The sequence below is a fragment of the Stegodyphus dumicola genome, chromosome 3, assembly GCF_044657685.1.
Source record: "Stegodyphus dumicola isolate Sdum_Otavi_A_Nest chromosome 3, ASM4465768v1".
In the NCBI taxonomy this organism is placed as follows: Eukaryota; Metazoa; Arthropoda; class Arachnida; order Araneae; family Eresidae; genus Stegodyphus; species Stegodyphus dumicola.
The window spans coordinates 4,755,359-4,781,220 of record NC_140770.1 but is presented as its reverse complement, the minus strand read 5'-3'; the positions used below and the strand labels follow the sequence as shown (position 1 = coordinate 4,781,220).

The following is a 25,862-nucleotide window of genomic DNA, read 5'->3' as shown; positions in this document are numbered from 1 at the left end:
TTAGAAAGTTAAAAAGTGCACATGAATAATCATATCGTAGGAAATTTTAAATGCAGCTTTTGTTATTATACGAGAAATGTAGAAATATTATTTCATGTGAAACAAAACTTTTGTAAGTAAAATTATAATTTTATCTTTTCCAAAAATAATAAAACGTGAAAGCATATAATTTATATATATGTTACCGGCAAAGTATGAAACGACAGCATTCTATAGAATGCCTAGGCATAGTATACAATGCCGCACGTTTTTAGGCAAAGTATGAAACGACAACATTCTATAGAATGTCTAGGCATAGTATACAATGCCGCACGTTTTTAGGCAAAGTATGAAATATGAGAATTATTACATACTTTTCCTAGGCATTATATATAATAACTAGGCATTCTGTAGAATTACAGATGCTATTTGGGCTTATGAAAAAAGGTTATCGTACTAGGCTTATGAAAAAAGGTTATCGTACTAGGCTTATGAAAAAAGGCTATTATTTATAAATGATGCGCGTTCCTCAAAAGGACTGATGTTTTACTGAGAAATTAATGAGTGCTATTAAAAATTTTTTATTCGAAATAGATAAAGGAAAATGAGAAAGTTATACAGAAAAAAATTGATGCCTTTCTTATTAAGGGGCACAAAATTTTGATATAAAAATAAGAAATTAAAATTAACCTATTGTTTGCAACATTATAGGCTTGAATGACATTTTGAATTATATTTTTCCCGTAAAGACATTTCATATTTTGGCACTTTGTTTTATACATACATTTGACGAATCATTGGCCGCTTCCACTGGACTGAGCAACTGCAACTGACCGGAGAAGAATTTCGTGGTCGGGAATACCTTCAATTCTAAGCAAGTTCTTAGGACGTAACTTGAATTGTGATTTCTCATATACTTGTTTTAAAATTTCACCGCCCGGTCGGTATAGTGGTCAGGGAAGCTGACTGCGATGTCGAAGGGCCTGGGTTCGAATCCCGGGGAAGGCATGGTTGTAACTGTCCGTCTCTTCATAGGAAAGGCGATAGTGGCCCACCTATTAGGTGCCTGAATCCGGCCTTGTATAGATTAACGGACTGGGTTACATTTGTAATTGTTCACAATCTGCCATAGGAAAAAAAAAAAAAAATTGTTTTAAAATTCCTTCAGAATTCCAAGTCGGTAGCAACCATCCTCTGAAACACTCATTCAACTGCCAATATATAGCAAGAAATCACCTTGGCCCAGTAAGGAATAAGTCAGGAATAAGAACTCGCACAATTAGTTCCCAAAGCAGTGAGGATTTTTGCTTTTTCGAATTAATTTTCATTTTTTTTCCTTTGTATTTTCAGATTGATTTTTGAATTTATTTTACTTTCAATAGCATTTTTCAGGTTTGAAACAAAGAGTGCACAAAACATCCATTCCATTATCTTTACTAGCATGGCCACAAAGAAGGTATGAATTTTTTTATGACACTTTTTGCATGTAAGTGCATCACTCGTTTCCTTTAACCCTGTCCTGCACGCTACCTTTTAAAATTGGAATTTTTATTTAAAAAAAAAAAAAAAAAAGGAGGCAGTCTAATTAGACCTAGAGGAGTACACAAGAAAAATTTTGTAAAGATAGCACTTATCGTTTTAATTCCGTGGGTGTGCCCAAAGTGGCACACTCATTGAATAGAGCTTCGAAAAGAGTGCTGAAACAAGCATTGTTGTCAATGAACTGACCGATGAGATGCGGAGAAACAAAGAATACAGACTCTCAGTTGTCCTAGAATATCGGTGAGCCCTGTCTGGGTACACCTAGGGTTCCGCGTTTGATTTTAAGCAAGATTTTAGGGTAAAAATTTAAAACTAATATAGGATAAGGAGATTAGCATACAGCCAAAAAAATAACATAGAAATTTCATTTTAAACAATTCCTTTTATACTCTAAAAAAATCTGGAAGATTTCTTTGAAAAATGAGGGTTTTAAAAAACTAAACATGGCTGAAATATATGGACTGGTTTGTGTTGAGCTACCATCTACTATAAATAAAGAAGGTTCAGAGTAACTTAGAGTAACCTATAAATCCTTTTTCATTCAATTTTTTGTGCGTACAGAAGGAAATGTTTAGGTGTGTCCAGAGCGGACACACTGTGCCGCAAGCGGTTAAACCACTATTAAATTGTTGATAATTCCGCAGCTTGTATGCAGATTATCTAAAGGCATAAAAACCTTAATCGGAAGAACAACATAATACAACCATTTTTAAAGCAAAAAAGGCGCAATTTGCCAAATATAAGAATAAAAAACCTGAGCTCACGGAGCCGATACAAAATTTCAAAGTTCTGAGTGCGAGATACATACATACGTACTTACAGACGTCAAGTAAAAAGTCTCTTTTAAATCCATTTTAAATCAATTTCGTTATTCGTATGGGGAGTCTTTTATTCTGTCATTACGTACAGATGTGACGCAAAAACATCGTTAAAGTGCATTCGATAGCGGTCAAAATGGGTATTTTCGTTGAACTATGACACCCGGAATTTTTTGCAATTACAATACTTCTTTACTTCGTACAAGGAAGTAAAACTTGATGTGGGCACAACATAGCTTCCTTGCGAGGTCTGTTATACAAAACACATTTTATTCGGCACTTAGTTACAACTTATTTCCTCGAATTTCACTACAGCTGTATTTCTCATTTAATCAATTCAGTTCTCACTTCGTGGCAAGCCAAAAATACATAAAACCTCAAAACATCTTCATTAAAAATTGTAACAGATAAAGAAAGAGATAAAAACAGATCAAGAAACAATTTTAAGAATTAAAAATTACAGTTTGTGTGCAAAAACAAGCTATTCGGCCAACAGATACGAAGACAAAATTTACGGTACACAATATCGCAAGTTAGCGTACGGTCCTACTCGGCAAAAAGACTGAAGTTGATGAACCAACTGACTTAATTCACTATTCTACTAAGATTTTCAAATGTAAACAACCTAGATGCCGATTTCAAATTTTTTTTCATCAATTCTTAATGTTTAGGATATCAGACTAAGCTGCATTCGTCGGATATCGTATGCTTTCGCATTGCCCACCAGCCGGCCGAGCGGTAAAGACGCTGAACACTGACAGTTCGGTCCCAGGTTCGAATCCCGCGAACGGGATGGCTGCATGGGCGTTTTCGTGGTTTTCCCCCTATGTAACGTGCATACGAGCCAGTTTCCTTAAAAAGTCCTCCACGAAGGCACCCCTCTCTTTAGGCAGATAGCCCTCGTGTGCTTTGCCATAATTGAATAATACCAATACCAATCGTATGCTTTCGCGTATTTGTTATCTCCGTATTTTTTAAAAAACTATCAAAGTGCTGGCGGGGAGAGGGCAAAAAGTATATTCAATCAATTAAATTTTTATATTCCAAACTGCTATGGCTTTTTTCTCTCAATTAAATTTAAGATATGTCTTTTAATGAATGTATTAAATAAATGCAATGAACCAATTAAAAAATTCTAATTATACAAATATCTTAATATTTGGAACTTAAATATCTTAATATTTGGAACTGAACTTGTAATTTTAATCCTTCATATATTTATATTATATATTTTAAGATAAGAAAGTTTCTGAAGGTGTTGGTGTATTTAATTATAGCAAAGCACACTAGGGCTATCTGCCTAAGGGGAGCGATGCCTTCGTGGAGGACTTTCTAAGGGAAAATGGCTCGTATACACGTTACACATGGGGAAAACCACGAAAACACCCATGCAGCCAGCCCGTTCGCGGAATTCGAACCTTGGACCGAACTACCAGTGTTCAGCGGCTTTACCGCTCGGCCGCTAGTGGGCCGAAAGTTTCTGAAATATACAGAGATAATTTTAAGTAGTATCAATGTCTTAAGCAAGGGCCGGAGACATCCAGAACTCTTTACTTTGAGTTTTCCAGCATTGCTATTGAGCGAGACAAAGAAAATGTGCTGAATAGTACGCCTTTAACTTTTCCGAAATAACCAAACTTTCCCACACGAAAAAAATCATTAAGATATGATCATCCCTATCAGGGTAGTACGTCTAAATGGCATGAGGCGGCTCTGTACTCGATCCTATTATACAAGGGATGCCGGAAGTGACGTCAGATAAAAAAGCAATGGACCGGCTATGGCTGCAATTGGTCTACGGATGTAGTCATCAGCCGTTGAACTTTCTCACGTATTCGAACGTGAAATTTGAACTTATTGCTTGCGCTGTAGTTTGTGGTCGTTTGTCATAACTTTTCGATAATTTTTATTCATATAGGAAAACTTGCGTTCATACTTATCGCTGAAATCCGGTACATATCTTCTCTACTGTACGTTGATACTGCTCGGAAATGTTAATGGTAAGTGCAATCAAATATTTTACACTGATACAGCAGAAAAAATTCACGAATGAACTTCATTCTTTCATTCAATGCACACAGTCCTTTAAAATTACGCGAGGAAACTGCATTGCCATTGCTAGTCAAAATTTTACGCGAAGTTTTGCATGAAATATTAGCTGCTTTATTACAGCCGGCAAGGGAAAATATTCAGTTTCATGCTAACATGGAATTAAAACTTGGATTTTGTGTACTTTAGCTACACATGTTTGACAACATTTTAAAGATAAAAGTCGTTTAAGGAAATCATCAAAAATTTAATTATTAATTTAATAAAAATTAATAATTAAATATTAATTTATTTCTTTAATAAAAATTAGACCACCGGCTGGGTTTGACTGCACACAAATTTTCTGTAATTGGAAATTTTGTCAGAAATACATATGAGAAAAATAATCGATTTTTATCCCGTAATATTATGTCTATATTTTCTTTGATATTTTGTTTAAGTATAAATATCGGTACTGTTTTCTTGCTTATTAGAGCGCGAAACATATATTTTAATTCTGAATAGTAATATTTACCTTTCATGAAATCTGTAAGAACTTAAATTAGTTAAATAAATTATAAGAGTTACATAAATTATTTACATTCTGAATTCTTTAATATTTTAATAAATCCTTCTCATTTCTCAATTTCATATTCGAATATATATGTTACCGTGAAAGACCGAAATCTGGAGAATGTCGACTTTCACCGTTGAATGTCAACATTCACATAGTCTTTGGTGTATGTCCGAAATATTTTCCAAATACTCTTATTTCTGACTTACACCGGTCAGTGTCGACATTCATCATGTACTAATGGTGAATGTTGAACATATAACAATATTATATTTTCTTCTCCGTAATTCACTCGCGAATAAACGCACTTGAAACTTGAAATAAGAACTTAAGAACATGAGAACCTAAAACGCACAATACATTCAAAAGGAGAAAGGAAAATAATAGAAGTTAAAAACTTACTTAATTATACAGTACGCTCTAAATGAGAAGATAAAATAACAGTCATAAAAAACTTACTAAATTATGTGATTCAAATCTTATTTATTGCAACAACTTAAATTATTATGGCACTTTATGACCTCTCTTTTCGACTTACACCAGAGCATATCTGTGATTGTCGACATACACCGGTGAGGGTCCGAATATACAAGAATGTAGTGCAATATTCGATCTTTCACCAACGTATTTTTATTAAATTCCGTTTTTTTTTTTTTACAGAAGATTTTAGTTCTCGTTCTGACAAACTAAAAAAAAATTAGATCTTAATGCAAAATAGGGATATTTCCAGATATTATATAGAATATGCAATGTACAACAGGCACTATTAAAACAAATACTAAAATAGAAAGACATTTTTAGTTCTGACAAAAATTACGCTGCAGTGAGTCCTATTACATCTATAACGGGGGGGGGATTCTATGTATAAATCATTACAGAAAACTACGCAATTCTTTAGAGCAAATGTAAAACCCTAAAATTTCAGTTTTATTAAAGTGCCGAACAGAAAATGTGATCTAACACCTTTATTCACATTGCATAGCTCTATCTCAATGCATTTAAAGGCAATACCACGACATTTTAATCGTATTGTCTTGTTTTAGATTTCCTCCTTCCCTGGACTGCTCGTCTTATAAATCAGTATATATGTTACCGTGAAAGACGGAAATTGGAGAATGTCGACTTTCACCGGAGAATGTTAACATTCACATGTATTGTTTGCACCGGTTTTCAATGATATTAATCGTTTGGGCGCTGGTAAATAGATTTATTTTTCATATTACGTTTGAGCCCACTAGCGGCGGAGCGGTAAAGTCGCTGAACACTGGTAGTTCGGTCCGAGGTTCGAGTCCCGCGAACGGGCTGGCTGCATGGGTGTTTTCGTGGTTTTCCCCATGTGTAACGTGTATACGAGCCAGTTTCCCTTAGAAAGTCCTCCACGAAGGCATCCATCCCCTTAGGCAGATAGCCCTAGTGTGCTTTGCCATAATCTCAATAAACCAAAACCAAACCAAACCATATTACGTTTGACAACTTTTGCAAAAAGTGAGGCTTACTAAATTTCATATCGATTTACACTTCTGCACCTCATTACTAGAAGTAAAATCAAAGGTACGTCTTGAAATAATTATTTTATAACCACGGCAACTGCTTTGAATTTTAAATACGAAAGCCCATATGGCTGTCAGTCTGTTGCTGGTTTTGCGTGGATAATAGGTTTTTGATAAAGGTATTCAAAATAATTTTAAGTAACATCTCTTTTCCTTTTTCCAGCTGTAGTTTTGATTTAACAATAGAAGCATATTAAAATGATAATTGAATTTATATGCTTTGTGATACTGCTTTTCTTATATTAAACCCAGCAGTTATTATTAGCCTAAATTAAAAAAATCTTATGTGTACTCTACATGACTTCCTTGTACAGAATATTAAATTATACGCATATTTTCTTGCATTTCATTTAAGCTTATCGGATTGAATTAAATCTACTTCGTCGACAGCGCATAAGATGCAATAGAATAAATGCAATCTTTAAATTCGCTATATTTGTTTAGCATAGCGACACTCTTGCGCTAGGTTTACTTATCAGCGTTACATTTCGTTCATAATATAACTCAGAGTGCACAAAATTTACATTATTTGAAGAATTATTTAATCGTTTCCACATGTTCTATTCAGATACCCTAATAAATCTAGAGCGATGTATAAAAGAAATCAAGCAAACAAAACAAAAAAGAAACAGTTTTTCACAGACGATTCAGTATTTCTCATTCAATGAATTCAGTTCTCACTTCGCGACAGGGCCAAAATACATAAAACCTCAAAATATCTGTATTAAAAAATACGAAGTAAATTTTCTACACTTATTTCCTCGAAAAATTCCAGAAAGGATTAAGCATGATTTAATTCGCAATAATAAATGAAGGCGTTATCTTTGTTGTTGCGAAGCTTAGTCTCTCTAGGCAGGCAAGAAATCTACTATTCTGCTATTTCAAATGTAAACAAATTTGTCCGCCATGTTATTTTAAAATTGGGGTTAACCGCTTTTAAATAGCTTTTCAATTGTTGATAATTCTACAAATATTGCTCGCAGATTTCCTAAAGGCATAAAAACCTTTAGCAATAATTCAATCATTTTTAAAGCAAAAAATGCACAATTTACAAACATAATAAGAGTAAAGAAACTGAGATCACTGAGCCGGGTAACAGAGTGGATATTATATATATATGAATATGTTTATGTACGTTTGATACGGCCGATTGTAACCAAAATACGAGGGGCGCATCTACATGTTATAGCAGTTCTATATACAAAATTTCAACGTTCTGAGACTACTCGTTTTTGAGTTATGCGAGATAGATACGTACGTACTGGTACGTAGAGACACCACGAAAAATTCTCTTCAGAATTCATTTTAAAGCAGTTTTATAATTTTTTTGGAGGAAAAGAGTCTTTTATTCTGTCCTTACGTACAGATGTCACGCAAAAACATCGTTAAATTGCATTCGATAGCGGTCAAAATGGATATTTTCGTTGAAATATGCTGCCTGAAACTTTTCGGGATTACAATATTTCCTTTTTACTTCGTACAAGAAAGTAAAAAGTAGTAATTAACAATATTATGTATTGTCAGCAATATTTTTTGAAAAATCAGCACGTGAGACAAACCGTATATTTATAAAATAGTTACATATGTATCTCTCGATAAACTGACGTTGCTTTATAAAAGAGAATTTTAAGTACCCTGAAAAATATGGGAAGTTTCAACATATTTTTCTAATGTGTAAGCCAACTGATCGTTATTTTACTTTTATTATTGTGCGGAGAAGAGACTACTGTGAATAAATGCTGTGATAAATGTGTATGGTTATTATTTTTTAAATTGACCAATTCCAATATGGCACGTTAAATTACAATTAAACCTATAAAAATTTATATCTAAAACTACCAAAAATGACTTGCTATTATATCTCTAAACATTTTTGTATTTCTAAAAATTTCTGGAACAATCGACAATAAAGTACCCCTTTAAATAGAATTTTTAGACTTTATTTATGTACTTAGACACCAAATTTTACTGGAAATAGAATAAAACGAGCGTTAGTTTCAGAACAAACTATCACTTCCAAACGATTCTATAAAATATATGTATACAGGTATATATGTATGTATAATGTAATATAGAGCAAAAGAGACAAGGTTACAGCTAATTCATACAAAAAGGTATTTCACGAAGTCACCGAGTCTATTCTTTTTAATATAACATCTTCAGAATGCAAATTTATCAGATAGAATTTAAACTGCAGTTTCCGGATTAAATTAAGATTTAATTTGGGTAGTCTTTGAAAATGAGTGTAATTTAAAAAAAAAAAAAAAAAAAAAATTATTTGACTGTTGTTTAGTTGTATCACCAAAAGCTGCGGTTAATTTTGTTAGCACAAGAGCGCACAATTACTTTAGATTAAATAAAAATCTTTTATTTAAACCCTTATTAGACTCTGTAATTACTTTCAGACATAACGATAATATGCTTCAGGTCTGTTAGGGATTTTAGGGTTACTTAACTTTTACCAGGTAAAAGGACATACCATGTATGGATTAATATTTAGAGGAAAATAACACTTACTTTATAATTAATCTGAACGTTTGATTACTTTTTATTACTTTCAGAGACATTTTAGTTGTGCCATTGACAAGGCATGTCGTGATTTTAACGTATTAATGTATGAACGGATAATGTGTTGGGATTTAGCTACTTGTAAAGAAATGTAACATACAGGCACATCGATTCAGTGGAACTGAATGAAAGGATAACGTAAAGCTTTTTACTTCCTTGTACGAAGTAAAAAGGAAGTATTGTAATTGCGGAAAGTTTCAGGCAGCATATTTCAACGAAAATATCCATTTTGGCCGCTATCGAATGCAATTAAACGATATATTTGAGTGACATCTGTACGTAAGGACAGAATAAAAGACTCTTTTTCCTCCAAAAAATTATAAAAACGCTTTAAAATGAATTCTGAAGAGAATTTTTCGTGGCGTCTGTACGAACGTATGTACGTACGTACGTATCTCGCATAACACAAAAACGAGTAGCCTCAGAGCGTTGAAATTTTGTATATAGGACTGCTATAACATGTAGATGTGCACCTCGTATTTTGGTTGCAATCGGCCGCACTAAACGAATATAAATATATTTATATATATATATATCCACTCTGCTACCCGGCGCAGTGATCTAGGTTTCTTTACTCTTATATGTTTGTAAATTTTTTGCTTTAAAAATGATTGAATTATGTTGTTCTTATCTTTCGGTTAACATTTTTATGCCTTTAGTAAATCTGTATGCAATATTTTTAGAATTATGAACAATTTTAAAGTTGTTTAAGTGCCGCTAAGCCTAAGAATTTTTTTTTATGGCGGCCATTGCTTGTTTACATTTGAAACAGCAGAATAGTGGATTTTTTGCCAATCTAGAGAAATTTAGCTTCGCAACAACGAAGATAACGCCTTCATTTATTGTTGCGAATTAAATCATGCTTAATCCTTTCCGGAATTTTTTCGAGGAAATAAGTTTTTAAGATTTACTTCGTAATTTTTAATACAGATATTTTGGCGTTTTTACATATTTTTGCCTTGTCGCGAAGTGAGAACTGTGTTCATTGAATGAGAAATACTCAATCGTCTGTGAAAAACTGTTTCTTTTTTGTTTTATTTGCTTAATTTCTTTTATACATCATTCTAGCTTTATTATAGCATTTGAATAGAACATGTGGCAACGATTAGATAATTTTTCAAATAATGTCAATTTTGTGCATTCTGAGTTTAATATCAACGAAATATAATACTATTAAGTGAAGCTAGCGCCAGAGTGTCGCTATGGTAAACAAATACTAGAGTGCAATTATTCTATTGTGGTTTATGCGCTGTCGGCGAAGTAGATTTAATTCAATCCAATAAGTTTAAATGAAATGCAAGAAAAAATGCGTATAATTTAATATTCCGTACAAGGAAGTCATGTGGTGTACACATTAGATTTTTTATTAACTCATTCCCACCACTAACACAAAACTTTAGTGTACTGCTGCACGTTTTTACCATTTTTAATAAAAAATTTGTATCTTGGAGTTTAAAAAGGAAGGTTTTAAAAGCAATGAATGGTTAAAAAAATTTTGGATTTCATTCTGTTTATTTTCGTGCGTTACTCTGTTTCAAATCATTGCGTGGCAAATTAAACGCATTTGGCAAATATATAAAAATACTCAAAATAAAGGTTATCTTGAAAAAATGAAGGCATGTTACATCCGAAAGTCATATCCTTTTTCTATTTTCATATTAAAAATGTTTACTTTTTCTTTCAATTTGCAAATTTGTTTTCGGGGATTGTACCGGCCAATTGTGTAAATATAAATTTTTAAATAGCGCTGCTTTTGTTTCATTATTGACAACTTTACACCCCTGAAATGTATAAATGTATGAAGGTGAAAGGACAGTCTGTGCCATCCAAAAAAGCGGCGACCTATGGAGAGGGATGCCTTCATGGAAAACATTCGAAGGGAAACCGGCTCGTTCGAACCCGGGCCAAACTACCAGTATTCAGCTTTACCGCTCGCCCGTTGGTCGGCAATGCTTAATATGAGGTAAGTTGTGTTCTAATTATCAGCTAGAATTTCCGATTTTTGAACAAGATTTTAAGATAAATAATTGCACCTAATTTATTTTCTGTTCATCGATAATTTACCACACTTTTTAGTTCATTGTTCATACGGCTATTCTGTTGCTAATGATAAGAATACAACATCTTGCCATGAATGCTTACTCTTATCAAGCAACATACTTTGCAGACAGTCACAACTTGTGGAGATTTTTGTAGCCGAGTTACATAAATATTCAACTTAACGCGGAGATTTCACAACAACGAACAGTGAAACATTTTGCGCTCTTAGGGAATAAAACACAATTCTGGTAGCAAAAGAAAAATTTTCATGTGTAGCAAACATACAAGCAACTCGCTTGATGTTTTAATTCATCTGTTCCTCAGAAGTGAGTAACGTAGGTATTATTTTCACGCTAAAAGAGTCACGAAACCCTTTGAGAACACAGGAATTTTTGTTCTGACATTTAGAAGATGTTGGCAAACACCTAACATTCTTTAGCAATTGAATGTATCAAGAATATGCGAATGAGTAGAAGTTGCCAACAGATAATTGCTTCAAAACCGAAAATATATGCATTTGTTTCATTAGACAACCAAATTAGAATATTATGAGCATAAGCTGGAATGAGTATTATACGTAATTGAAATTTAATCAGTTCCATTTTAAGTAAAATGTTGTCGCCAAATAGCCTGACCACATCTAAAGTTTCTCACTGGTTTGGTTTTGGTTTACTTCATTATGGCAAAGATCGAGGGCTATTTGGGAGGGGAGGGATGTCTTCGTGAAGGACGTTCTAAGAAAAACTGGCTCGTATATAAGGTACATAGGAGAAAAACCGCGAACACATGTAGGCAGACCGTTCAAGGGATTGGAACCTCGGTCCGAACTGTCAGTGTTCAGTAACTTTACTGGTCGCCCGCTAGTGTGGGCCAGTTTCTGATTGAATCAAATAAGTATGGAGCCACCGGCATGACTTCAAATCTGTATTTGTCGACAGGATTAACTCTAAAATACTTTTGCTTACATGATTTAGCTTTTGCTTACATGATTAAATACTCTGAAATACATTTATGGAAAGATCTGTGGAAAAGTTCAACAAGAAAAAATAATTTGCTGATTAATATTGAAATTACAGATAAAGTTTTAATCTATGATGACATTGATATGAATCAGATTATCACCGGACATGGTAGGTTTCCTCATTATTTAAAAAGATTTCATGTACAAGATAATGATCTATGTCCAAATTGTAATGTTTTGGGTGATGCCAAACACTTCGTGGTGGACTGCCGATTGACTGATTTTATTAGACGAAGTTTTTGTGATTTACATTTTGATTTATTGAATTTTGATTTTAAACATTTGAAATTATATGCAAGAGAATTGATGGCCTTTATTAATGGCAATAGACATGCGATTGGGGTTTTTAACTAAGTTCATTTTATTTTCAATGTGTTTATTTTAGAATGTCTTTTCCGTAGTGTTTTGATGATATGTGTGACTGTATGTCATATTTTCGTTGTGTGTTTTATGTGTGTTTTCCTTCCTTATTTTATACTATCATTTTTACTAATACAGTTTTCTTGATTTAGTTATTTTTGGTTTTCTTCTTTCCTGTTGTGTCGTTCATCCAGCCATTTAAAAAAAATTAATAAATAAAAATAAAATTAAATTATATAGTCGTATGGCAACCTTGCTGGGTGTATAATTATTATTTTCTTTAGTTGATTATACTAACATTTTTAGTTACTCGGAATGTGCTGTGAATGGGACGCCCCCTTTTTGGACCATAAGATCACTTTGTGATCAGGCGGGTTGGGGCGTTCTAGCAAAAACAAAAACAAAAAAGAAACTCTGAAATACATGAACTCTAATATACTTTTGCTTACATGATTTAGCAAGAGTTAGAGATTTCAGAAGTAAATTAGGAATGAAAAATAAATTACCGTTTAAATTAACCCATTTTGAGTGATTTTTTACAGTAAAAAAATTTTAATAACCGTAAGGCTGCGTTCAGACGGGGACGTAAAGGGCATAGAGGCATAGTCATAAGGGCATAAAATACAGGAGTTCCGTTCACAGCTGCGAGAACGGAGTGTAAGGCTTGGCCAACGAGAGAAGCTAAATTTGCGCATGCGTGGTTGTGTCTACAACTTTCCGGCGCTGTTCTCCTGCTCGACTGATTTCCCTCCTTCGCTCTGCTTGTTTTGTAACACCGAAATCTTCTGTAGAACACCGCTTCGTTTTAGCTTCGCTCTGATTGGTCGACGCTTATCCCAAACTCGGCGTAAAGTTGAAATCTTTGAACCCTATGCCACGAGCCCTAAACCAGATTTTGTGACGTAGCACAGACTGGTTGCCTTGGCAACGGAGCTCGGCTTTAACCACTTATGCCCTTTACGCCCCCGTCTGAACGAAGCTTAATGTGCAAGAACTATGTGCGTATCTACATAACCCAGGTTATACAAAGCACTCTTTGTGCATTTTTATATTAGGTTAGGTTATTTAAATACGGCAAAGCCTCGAGGGCTATCTGCCTAAGGGGAGAGATGCCTTCGTGGAGGACTTTCTAAGGGAATCTAGCTCTTATACACGTTACACATGGGTAAAACCACGCGTAACGTGTATAAGAGCTGCAGCCAAGCAGCAACCATGCAGCCAGCCCGTTCGCGGAATTCGAACCTCGGACCGAACTACCAGTGTTCAGCGACTTTACCGCTCGGCCGCTGGTGGGCTCGTGTATTTTTAAGCATTCGGATTTCGAGAAAGCGCAAGAATATGCAGTTAGTTCTCAAGAAGTCTGACTGCATATGGAGCACTGACATTTCTCATTCTTTTGAGAACACAGGAGTTATATCATTTGTTATTACTCATTCTTTGAATTTTGTATTAATTTTTTAAATACAGATATAAGGAACTGTAATTATTAACGTTCTGCCCACAAGCGCTATAGTCGCTGAGCACTGGTAATTCGACCTGGGTTCGATTCTAGGCGAACGTGCTGGCTGCATGGGTGCATTCGTAGTTTTTTTCCATGTGTAACGTGTTTACAAGTCAGTTTTCTTAGAAAGTTCTCCATGGAGGCATTCCTTAGCCTAGCGTGCTGTGCCAAATCAACCAAACCTATTAGCGGTTATCTTCTGTTCAGATGATGAAATAGCTCATTCAGCTTATACTTTCTGTCACATAAGCAAACAGTAGAGGTGTTAAAAATACTTTAAGAAACTCTTCAGAAGAATGAGTATTAATAGAATATGGCTACTGACGGCTTTAATTACTTTCTCAAAATAGGGCTTACATTTCTAAGTGTTCTTTCCAGAATTCTAAAATGATCCTTCTCTCCCGAGTCATAACTCTTCTTAAAAAGACCTGGTTCTTATGCTGAGGGTGTGAATTAGGTGATGCTGTTCTTGTTATATAAGAGCTTCAGAAGGCTATTAATACTTCGAACTTCGGTTTCAGAAGGTGAATTATTATTTTTATTCTTTTGATTATTAAAAACCATTTTTGAAGTATTTCACCTTCAATCGCCTGCTGAAGGGGTATCAGAGACCCCTATACCGACAATGTTAAATTGGCCATTTTCGATGTACCTTTTCTCAAAATCTGCTGTAGATACAAGCTTGAAATTTTTTCTGTAATTAAAGTATACCTATCTGATTATACTGAAATGGGCTTTGGAAGCATTTTGAATTTTAGAGTAAATTACAGAATATTTTGTTAGGCATAGTAGAATTTAGCACTTTTCTCACACAAAAAAATTTAAAAAATTTTTTTTCTAAGTTTATTACGAAAGCTCATTTAAGTAAATATTAGGAAACCTAATAAATAAGCCATAAAAAGTTTAGATACCTGTGAGCAGTAGTTCCTGAGAAAAGGTACATCGAGTATAATAAAATCACGTTTGGAGAAAAACGCGTTTTTATGTCAAAATCCTCATTGATCAAAGCAGTAGATGACAAATTAAAACTATATCTTTTACAGTTCTAATTTTCATAGAGATTAAAGAATGGTATTTTTAGAAAGATAAAAGTGTAGAGAATTTGAAAATGCAAAAACCCGAAATTACAATTTTTTTGAAGATTTTGGGGTTCCAACACCCCTGAAGCAAAAGGCAGAGCTTCTCAATGGAAACTAATCAAACCCCCCAAAACTTTACTTAACCTCTTTGTCGTCCATAACGCGTCTAGCGCGTTCATATGAAACTTCCGCAGGGCGGCCGTAACGCGCTACAAGCGTTCTTCTACATTTCAAAACTTTTAAACGTTTAAAACGATTTCTAAATGTTCACTTGTTTTAGTTTTTATTTTTGTTTGTTCTAATACCTCTTAGAGGGTAGTACTAATCAGGTATTCTATTTCTAATCGAATTGGCCCTGGGTTTTATGAATATTCGCGCCATTTTACATAAGATACAAGACAGTGAGAGATGGTTTCAACGTCTACTGAGCAGAAAAAGTGAAAAAAATGAAGTTGTGAATTGGAAAGACATGAAGGATATACGTTTGATGAGTACAGTCCATAATAACTCGATGATTGATGTTGGAACACGGAAAAGAACTGTAAAAAAAACCAATAATTGTAAAAGATTACAATAACAAAATAGGAGGAGTGGACCGCCTGGATCGGATGTTATCAAATTATCCTGCTGTTAGAAATAAGCAGAGATATTATATTCCATTAAGCTTTATTTCCTTATAATTTTACTTAATATTCATTGACATTCATCCACTACGAAAGCCGTGTATGGAAAAGTTATGATGTACAGAGAAAACAACATTACATGCTACGAAAAACAGACGGCCGCTGAGGGGGGGGGGATTTTCGCGTACAGGAGAGGACGACGAAAGTGTTAAATCGCTGCACGGAAGTGCACTAATGATATTGCTATAAAATACCTAGGTAATCAAAATAAGCTTTGTAATCATTTAATTCAATTTTAATATTTTAATGAAGGAATTTACTGTTTTAAATAAACTTAAAATCTATGGAAACTAAATAATATTTTACTGCTATTTATTTTTAAACTAAATAATATTTAGGACCATTTTACTAAACTAAATAATATTTAGGACCATTTTCATAATTTTCGCATGTGACTAATACTAAATATGATGCGTATTTTTGTGAAAACTTAGTTTTATTTTAATTTTTCATTATTAATTAATTAATTATTCTTTTTGTTTTCTAGTACTACACTCCATTGAAATACGACGTTTATCCGTTCCCCGTTGGGTGCAGAATGGTACGGAGGACTATGTGGTCCTTGATTGCGATTACACTTACGACGAGAATGATTTAAGAATCGTTGTCAAGTGGTTCTTTGAAAACGATGTCAAGCCATTTTATACGTGGATTCCAGACCTGAAGATGAGACTCGTAGGGAGTGTTGTCGTCAATCGACCTGACCTCAGTTTTGAAGTTAATACCACCGATGCTTATTCAAGGTTCAGAGCGGTCAAACTAAAGCCATCCATTGAGTTCAGTGGCAAATATACTTGCCAGGTGTCTTCAATGGCTAACATGGATTCTAAAGAACAATTTATGACAGTATTCGGTAAGTTTTAGTTTGATAACATCACATTTCTACCACTTACATACAGGGGTTGGACAAAAATATGGAAACACCTTTAAAAAAACATGTTTCTTTGCTTAATATGGTGTAGGAAACCCGTTGGCATCCAAAACAGCTTGCAGTCTTCTCCGAATGGATAAATACAGTTCCTGTATGTTTGCCAAGGGAATATTATACCATTCTTCCTGCAAAACGGTGGCAAGTTCAGATAACGATGTTGGCGATGGATAACGAGAACGCACTTTCCGTTCCTATGTAGACCCCAAAGGTTCGATAATATTCAGGTCTGGTGACTGTGGTGGCCAGGGGAGATGGGACAACTCATCCTCGTGCTCAGAAATCCAGTCCTGGACAATGTGAGCTGTGTGAACAGGGGCTTTGTCGTCTTGGAAGACACCGTCACCATCGGGGAACAAAGTTTGTACCATGGGATGAACTTAATCGGCCAAAATGTTCACATAAGTCTTGGCAGTCATGTGCCCTGACACAGTTATCATGGGGCTAGCAGAGAACCACGATATGCCTGTCCAAACCATAACAGAACCCCCGCCATGTTTCACTCTTGGCAACAAGCAGTCTGTATTATAGGCTGTATTGAGATGGCGTTTTCCAGACGTAAACTCGGCCAGAAGTGGGAAACAATGTGAAAGAAGACTCGTCAGACCATATTACTCGCTTCCACTGCTCTATAGTCCAGGCTTTATGACTTAAACACCACCTTTTCCTGTTACGGGCATTAGCATCACTGATGAGCGGCTTTTCAATTGCAGCACGGCCAGCAATTCCCTGTTTATGAAGCTCCCTTCTAATTGTTTTGGTACTCACAGGGTTCGGTAACACAACATTCATTTCAGCAGTAACTTTTGCAGCTGTGGTCTTCTTATTTTTCGTCACAATTGCCCTTAATGATCGTCTGTCACGATCACTCAGGACACACTTTCGTCAGCGCTGTGATTTAGCAGATGATGTTTTTCAGCTTTTCAAATGTGCGGAATAAATCTTGGATACAGTACCTCTTGAAACATTAAACACCTCGGCTACCTTGCTTACGGAAGCACCTACCATACGTGCTCCAACAATTTGCCCACGTTCGAAGTTTATTAACTCTGACATAATGCAATGACAACCTCACATAACAGTACTCCAACAACAACTGAACATTTACGAAGTTGTATAGGTGGCGTCAGTAGTCAAAAACGCCCGCGCCACCTACATATTTCATTAAAATCAATCTTTCGTTTCAAACATGCATTTCACAAGGTGTTTCCATATTTTTGTCCATCCAGAATGTCCAGAATTCATTAGTGGGCTATGTGGTTAAACAACTGTAAAAGAAAGAATTATCAAAGATCGTTGTAAAAGTCCAATGACAACACAACATAGGAGAGGGAGGAAAACACCTTTTATTGGAATTATAAGTTTCCATCATGCTCACCTTCGCAGACACGATAACGTCTTGTATACGATAGACTGTTGATAACAATGGCGAACGTAACATGCAGGAGCAATCGGTATAACTTCAGGCATATTCTAATATAAAGTATTCTTGAAAATACAAACGTAATTTTATAAAAATAAAGAAAGGAAGAAAAGATGAACGTTTGTATCTCCTCATAGCAAGAATATTTAGCGCCTTTTCTATTCTAAGTGAAATTATGTTTATACATTGGCAAAGATAAATTTGAGGAAGATCGCGCCCATTATGGTATGGCTAAATATCTCAGTTTTGTTCTTGACATAGAATAAACTCAACAAACGAATTAAAAATTTTAATAAAAAATTCAGCAGTATTTTAACCGATGATCTACGAAATTCTGCGGAGACATTTCAAATTTTCAACCGAAACGTATTTTTTGAAACCTAAAAAATAATTTGAAAGATTTAATAGCAACTCATGCAGAATTAACAGGAGCAATTTTCCAACTTCCCGCAGAATTTTCGATAAACCAATATTATAATGTATTGTTTTTTAGTGTTGTTGTCTTGTCCATATTACATGGAATAATGTTTGCCAGAGCCTACTCCGAAGAGAGGTTGGACTTCTTCTTAAGGGAGGGATTCCTTCGCGGAGGACTTTCTAAGGGAAACTGGCTCGTATACATACTTTCAATCATTGATAACTTAAACTATAATAGCTCAAGACGGTTCAAAAAGATCACTTTACTTTCTTTGGAGAAAGAATTACAGCTACCAGTTAAATAGTATGCATGTCATCCTTTTTGTTAGGGTTATTAAATTATGGCAAAGCATTTGAGGGTTATTTACTTAAGGGAAGGAATGCCTCCATGAAGGACTCCAGTCCCCGTCCGGCTTTTACTAAGCATTGCCCAGAACGCTTCGTTGCTAATTTTAAAACGCTGTCACCTTGCCTCCGGGCACCACTCCATCGGCAAAACCATATTGTATTAAGGGGACTCATACACCTTAAACCCCTCAAGATCTTCGAATATGTGACTGTTGCAAGAATTTGGATATTTTATTTATTTTAAAAGCAATTACTTCCAACTTTTTACAGCTGACTACATAATATAGCTGCTTTAGAAACTAGTAACCAGAAAGTTTGTGTTGCCACAAATATTTTTGTAATTTAATCCTCTTTGTGACAAAATATTTCGCCGTGTTTCCACCTAGCGCGCATGATATTTTAAAAATGGCTAATGGTACATTATTGAAATTGGATGGAATTCTTTATATGGGCACTATTTTCGAACTGAACCAACAATCTGATAAATATTTTAATATTGAAAATTTTTATGGACGAAAACATTACAAATTTTGTTAATAAAATACATTTTATAAACTCAACTCAAAATAAAATAAAAATTGAACATGAAATTTTTAGAATTTTAGGTTCACAGTAGTTTCCAAATGTTATAAAAGCTATATATTAAATATGGAATTAAATTATGAAACAGAATGTTTTAAACTGTGCGCTCAAGTTGGAAACATGACGAAAAATGTTGTCACAAAGCGGATTAAATTATAAAAATATTTGTGGCAACACAAACTTTCTGGTTACTAGTTTCTAAAGCAGGTACATTATGTAGTCAGCTGTAAAAAGTTGGTAGTAATTGCTTTTAAAATAAATAAGTTATCCCAATTCTTGCAACAGTCACCTATTCGAACATCTTATGGGTTTTAAGGTGTATGAGTCCCCTTAAGGTGCTCTGTCCGCTTTGTCAGTCCCCGCCACGAAAACTGAATGGGGTCAAGTCCCCGGGAACTCAGTCGACAAATGCACCATGTAGCTCCACCACAGCCGAAGGAACAGACACAACAATACCAGTACGGTCCCTGCCAAGCCTGAACCAACCTGAGTACAATACTCGGGTTCTAGTCCTGTGAAGATAATTTGTATACCCCCGTGGTTGAGACTGCCTAGGTACAGATCCTAGCCAGTACTTCCCAGGCGTTCGCCTGAGTCAACCCCTGGGGGGAAATGCTGTTGGACAGGTAATAGTCCTAGTCAATAGTAACAAGGTTTTAAAATACAACGGTGGGTGAATATTTTGAGATATGCGAACGAAATCAATCTTGGCCAAAACATGACACCTCGTATTTCCAGAATGGCAAAGTTAATAAGCTACACAGCTTTACATTTATAACACGCCTCACAAGAATTCTCATAATGACAATGATGTTGTGGATTATAGCCACAAACAATTTTATGCAGCTCACAAAAACATTTCAAACATGTCTTGTTGGAAATATGATGCTGCAAAGACTTCAAGTGTTTAGTTATTTGAAATTCCACTTACAACAAGTACCTTTCGTTTGAAACCAAGCCAAGGTCTTATGTCGGCGACTTCACTAGCCACACCATACGGCAACATATACTTGAAAATGATTCTACAGTGAAGCTTTGTGCAGCCTCGCTTTAAAAATAAAATCCTGGGAACTCAAGCTCACTGGAAAAGCCTCGCAGAGGTTAAAAAAGAAAAATGATCCCATAACAGAATGCCGTCATGGTGCTTGTGTCGAAGTCATGCATTTGAGCATGACCGTTCAATATTATGATTCCTCAGACAGAAATTCCATTTCACCAAAGTGGGCGATTTCTGTTATGTCGGAGAGATAACAGCTTGTCCCTGGCTTTCTCCAGATGACTATTTGTCAAGCATCATTCTATGTTCTAAATCTCAGCTCATAACTGAGGAGGGTTTTACTCTAATCTTAATGTGCCTAACAATGATGCGCCTGGTTAAAATGAAACCGGGTTTTTATCTGAGATCTGTTGCGGATATATATCGTGGACTGCCAGACGTAAAGGGTCTTCTCTGCCGGGTGTCCTTATTCAGTTTGCCTGCAGATTTTGTTGCAAACGCAATTGTGGCATTCTAAAAGAACTTTTTAGTCTTTATTTTCTGTGATATGGTACTTTTAATGTCATTTACTTATCATCTGAAAGTATCGTGTCTTTTGGATACCTTGACACAACTTCTTGGTGATGATATGTGTAGTTTAGAATCTATAGGAAAGGCAAAATCATTTGGTATTGCACAGTAGCTTAGATTATATAAAAAAAAAAAATTCACTATAATGATAGGATGTTATGCTCTTTGGTCATAGGCTGACCATTTCGAAACATTGATTTTTTTAACGTGATATTCTTTCGTCTGATGCACTCATGTGAGCAACAAACTCAGACAGCATGAAAAACGCTGCAAAATATAAGGCAATGTGAGAAGAAAATGGCTCATGGATTAAATTCTTGCGATCTTACAGTGGCATATTTCCATCTTTTCCGAAATTATTTTGCATTACTTAATGAGTTAGCACAAAAGCTGCATTGCCTATGGAAAGAACCAATATACAGGGCCGATTAACCGGGTGCGGATTATCCGGTTTCCGGATTATCCTTGTATCACTAAGCACACGCCCGCACACTTAACGCTACGGAAGAGAGCGTGAAAACACAAACACGTGCAAGTCATAGCATGCACTAGAAACGTCTGAAGTGCGTCTTTAGGTTTAGTCTCAACGATTACTTTGTCTTCTCATAACTCTTGCTGAGGAAGATGATGAGTTAATGAAGTTTTGTAAAATGTTAACTGCACTGGATGCCATTATACGGAGTAGCAAAAGTTTGGCCGTAAGTACAACCAATAACACTTATTCGATCATAGAGAAAGGTTCCTGCGAATATAAAAAATCTGAGATTTACCTATTGTGAAAGCATCGAGGCAATAACTGAAGTTGTATGCCGAAAAATTAAAAATCGATCTGGAAAATACCGAGGTTTGATTCAATGACGATTCGACTGAGCTGGACATTCAGTGCTTGAGTGACATTTATCTCGTTTCAAACGTCAAAACAACATAAGAGGCAGAGAGTGGCAGTGAAAATGACAAGCGAAGACGGCGCTTACAATTGCATTAGTCCTGAAACAGCAATGAGTTTTGTTGAAACTCTCTTGAACTTCGTTGACCAAAGGGGATTCGAATACAGCTATAAAATAACACTTCGAAACTTACATAGCAAATTCGACAAATATTTAAACGCCTTCAAAAATAAAGTAACATTACTGATAGTTTTGAAGAACAAAATACACACAATACGTATGAAAATGAATAGTTTAGCTTATCCATTTTTCTAGTATTGCATTTGTCTTAGCGATGCCAGCAAACCTAATCTAGAATAATTATTTTGTATACCTTTTTGCACTTTTCTGAATTGAATAGTTGGCCTGTTTTTGTGAATTTTATTGGTTTTACTTGAGTTCTATATTGTAATATGTGCATTTAAGGCAGTATTTTATAATAATTTTCTTTGACTTATTTTTAAATGTTTGATTTATTTTTGAATGTTTGATTTATTTTTGAATGAATGTGGTTTTTGAATTGGAAATTTTTCATATCTTTATGTTGGCTTTATTCTTGTACTGTATTTCTATCGCGTTGCCAGCGAACCTTATGTAGAGTTTTTATATTACTTGGAGTGGTTTTGTTTTTAAACCAAGTTTATGTTTTGTATTGTAATAATATCTCAGGTTCAGTGTATTTTATGATAATATTGTTCAGTTATCAAAGTTATTGGTTCTTAATTATGAATTCATATGAAGAAATTTTATTTGGCAGTTTATTATTGTCTTAGTTTATCTTTATGCATTTTTTTCTAAACTGAATGGTTCTTCTTGATATTGTGAATCTAATTGAAATTAATTGTGTATAATACAGTAATGGATGTATTATATTTTGTTTGTTTGTTTGTACCATAGTTTTTATTTAAATTAGTTGGACTCAGTTTTGAAAGTATTTCGTATTTTCAGTACAAATTATGAAACTATACTCGGTTTATTGTTTGAATGCTATAGGTACTACTTGTAACATGCTTTCTTTAGGGTCTATTAATGACTATGTTACTTATGTCCTTGTGTTCTTGAAGGCCTTGTATGCCACTGTAAACTTATTCTGCCTAGTTATAATAAATAGCTTCTGGAGGCAGAGGCTTTAATCCGTGTAAGGCAGACATCATGTCAGCTAGGTAAGGGAGCCCCTGTTGTCTGGTTAACGGTTAACAGTTTAGCTTATCCGTATTTTGCAGTTATCCGTGAACTGCTTTCCCGGCATTAAAGCGGATAATTGAGTGTACACAGCAATATTATAACTATGACTACAGAATTACAGGAAAAGTGAAATTTCTATGAATAAGTCACTATTTATTGTGCTTTATATGAGTTATTTAAATGCTTTCATTTTAACAATATTTCATATTTCTCTTTTATACAGACGCCCTTCACGAATTATCTTCAGCGTCCCATACAACGTGGTTGTCATGGTTACCTCTAGCTTGGAATGTCAAGTTAGCTTACATTTGGAATTGGTTATGGCATTGAAGGTACTTTATCGGTACTGGAATTCTCGGTTTTCATGGGTGCTCGACAAGATGTTTGTCATTGCGGTGAACGCCAGATATTTCAGAAGAAAAGTGCCTGAATCTATTCTTTTCCCTGTACATATCATCAGTTAAAAATCCCTATATTTTGCATAAAATTATTAATCATATCACTATTTATATTATTATATATTATCTATATGGTATCACTATTTATATATTATCTATATGGTAATCCAATGCATAAAATGTAAGAATTAAAAACCGAATAGATTTACGAAAGTGGTTCATAAAAATGGGTAGAAAAAATATCTATTAATATATTTACATTATGAAACTAGTTTTTAAAGCATTTTCCGAATTTCTTTTCTTTCCGAATTTTATTACAAAGTTTGCAATTAAAACTCTCATTAACAAACATAATATTGAGTATATGCATCTATATTAGTTTTTAAATTCCTTTATATGTTTAAATATTTTCCCTAAATTTGCAAAACAGTTTTCTAAACTTAGCTACAAGATCAGTTGCAACGCAAATGTTACGACCTAAGCCTTTCAGAACATATTTTACTCATAATTTTTAATTAAGCCTTATTAACATGGCTCTTTTCATAAACATAACTATTGTTAAATATTAAATATGATCCTTTTTTATGATGATTTGTTATAAAAAAGTTCTTTATAAGAGAATAAGCTGACAGAAGTGTTGACATATTACATCCAAAACAGGTCAAGATTTTGCAAGAAACTAATCCTTTTCAATAATAATGTAAATTATAAAATAGATCAAAAATGAAAATAATTGCATTTTTGATAAAAAGCATCAACTTTCAAACTTTATTAATCAGGAGCTCTTATTTATCTGTAATTCGTTCTCATTGCGCTCCATGTTTTCCCCTTTTATACAATGAATCAAGAATCTATCGAAAAGAACTCTTTAAAATCCGTTAATATAGGATCACCACGCAGTTTTAATAGCTTCAGTATTTAATTAGCAATAACAAATTCATGAATGTTTTTGAATTTTAAACAATTAATTTGGAGTGTAACTTTTGCTACAAATCTAAGCATACTGTACTATATGTAATTTTGTTTTCAGTCAGGGAAAAAAAAAAAAAAAAAAAAAAAAAAAAAAAAAAAAAAACCCTTGTACACCTCAGATCAACCACTTTTATTTTCTTGAGTCTTTCGTTATAGATTTTAATATCAAAAAAACCTTAACTAAAAATACATACTAAACTCGGTGAAGTATTGTTTCTATGTAAACGTCTCAGATGCTTGTTATCACTTTCATATGTAAGATGTCTGAAAAACGGAGTGTTGTTTTTTAGGCGTTTAAATATGAATATTGCTGAATATGAAATGTTTGTTTATAAGCAGCATATGCTTGAAATGTTAATTGATGTTGTTATACGCTCACATTTATATTTTATCTTGTATTTTGCGTTTATAATAACGCATCCTTTATAAAAAAACATTTTGGAATTATTTTATAAATAATATAATTTTTTGCTTGCTGATGCTAACGTATCATGATACAATGTGAAGCTTGTTATTTAATACATGTATTACATGTACACACATGTCTAATACAATGTGTATAATACATTATACATTTATTCCAAGGTATGTCCTATAATGACTGTGAAAACTGTATGTAAAATATGCCGTTTTATAAAGAAACATCCAAGAACAAATGTAAAATAAAAATGTGAATTGATTTTGAATGTTTTGTTGTTATTTCCTTATACTAGCTGTAAATTTACAAAGTTTAAATAGACTTTTTTCCAGTGAATACTTGCAATTATTATTTTTAATTCTTTTGATTATCAAGGTTTAATTCAGATCAAAAGGAATTCGGCAAATACATTTCGGCAGTAATAAGTTTCAGAGTAATCATCCATGAATTCATAGCAACAACACAGCAAATAACATTTTTATTTGGAAGTTATTTGGATTATGAAATTTTGAAATCGGTCGGATTTCAAAATTTTATATTCGCTTTTTTAATTAGGCTGAAAATGTATATTAACATCAAATGTATTTTTATGCCATTTTTAGAAGTAGAAAACTATTTTAAATTTTAGATGCATCTTACATAAAGAAGAAAATAATAATTACATTCGCAATGCTCCTTCGCCATTTCGTTTTAAGAACAAATTACCATTACTTATTCTCTCACGTGCAAATTTTTTTACGCATGTATGAACAAAAATAAAGGAAGCAACATTTATAGCACTTCATCAAAATTATTTGAAAGAATTTTCTGGTTTGGTTTGGTTTTTATTAGATTACGGCAGAGCAATATCTGCCTTAAGGGAGGAATGCCTTCGTGGAGGACTTTCTAAGGGAAACTGGCTCGTATGCACATTACACTTCAGGAAAGCCACGAAAACTCCCATGCAGCCGGCTCG

The 25,862-nt window shown here is 34.1% G+C and overlaps 1 long non-coding RNA gene across 3 annotated transcripts; it reads left to right on the top strand.

Annotated features, from left to right (window-relative positions):
* The first annotated feature begins 1,224 nt into the window (after positions 1-1,224).
* On the top strand, positions 1,225-25,175 carry LOC146997896 (uncharacterized). 3 transcript variants are annotated; one of them, XR_015040121.1, is made up of 4 exons: positions 4,115-4,339; positions 10,864-11,022; positions 16,231-16,596; positions 23,343-25,175. It is a non-coding gene; the product is annotated as an uncharacterized LOC146997896 (long non-coding RNA). The 3 variants fall into 3 exon arrangements; XR_015040122.1 differs by lacking the exons at positions 4,115-4,339; positions 10,864-11,022 and adding an exon at positions 1,225-1,435; XR_015040120.1 differs by lacking the exon at positions 10,864-11,022 and having other exon boundaries at positions 4,116-4,339.
* Positions 25,176-25,862: the final 687 nt, after the last annotated feature.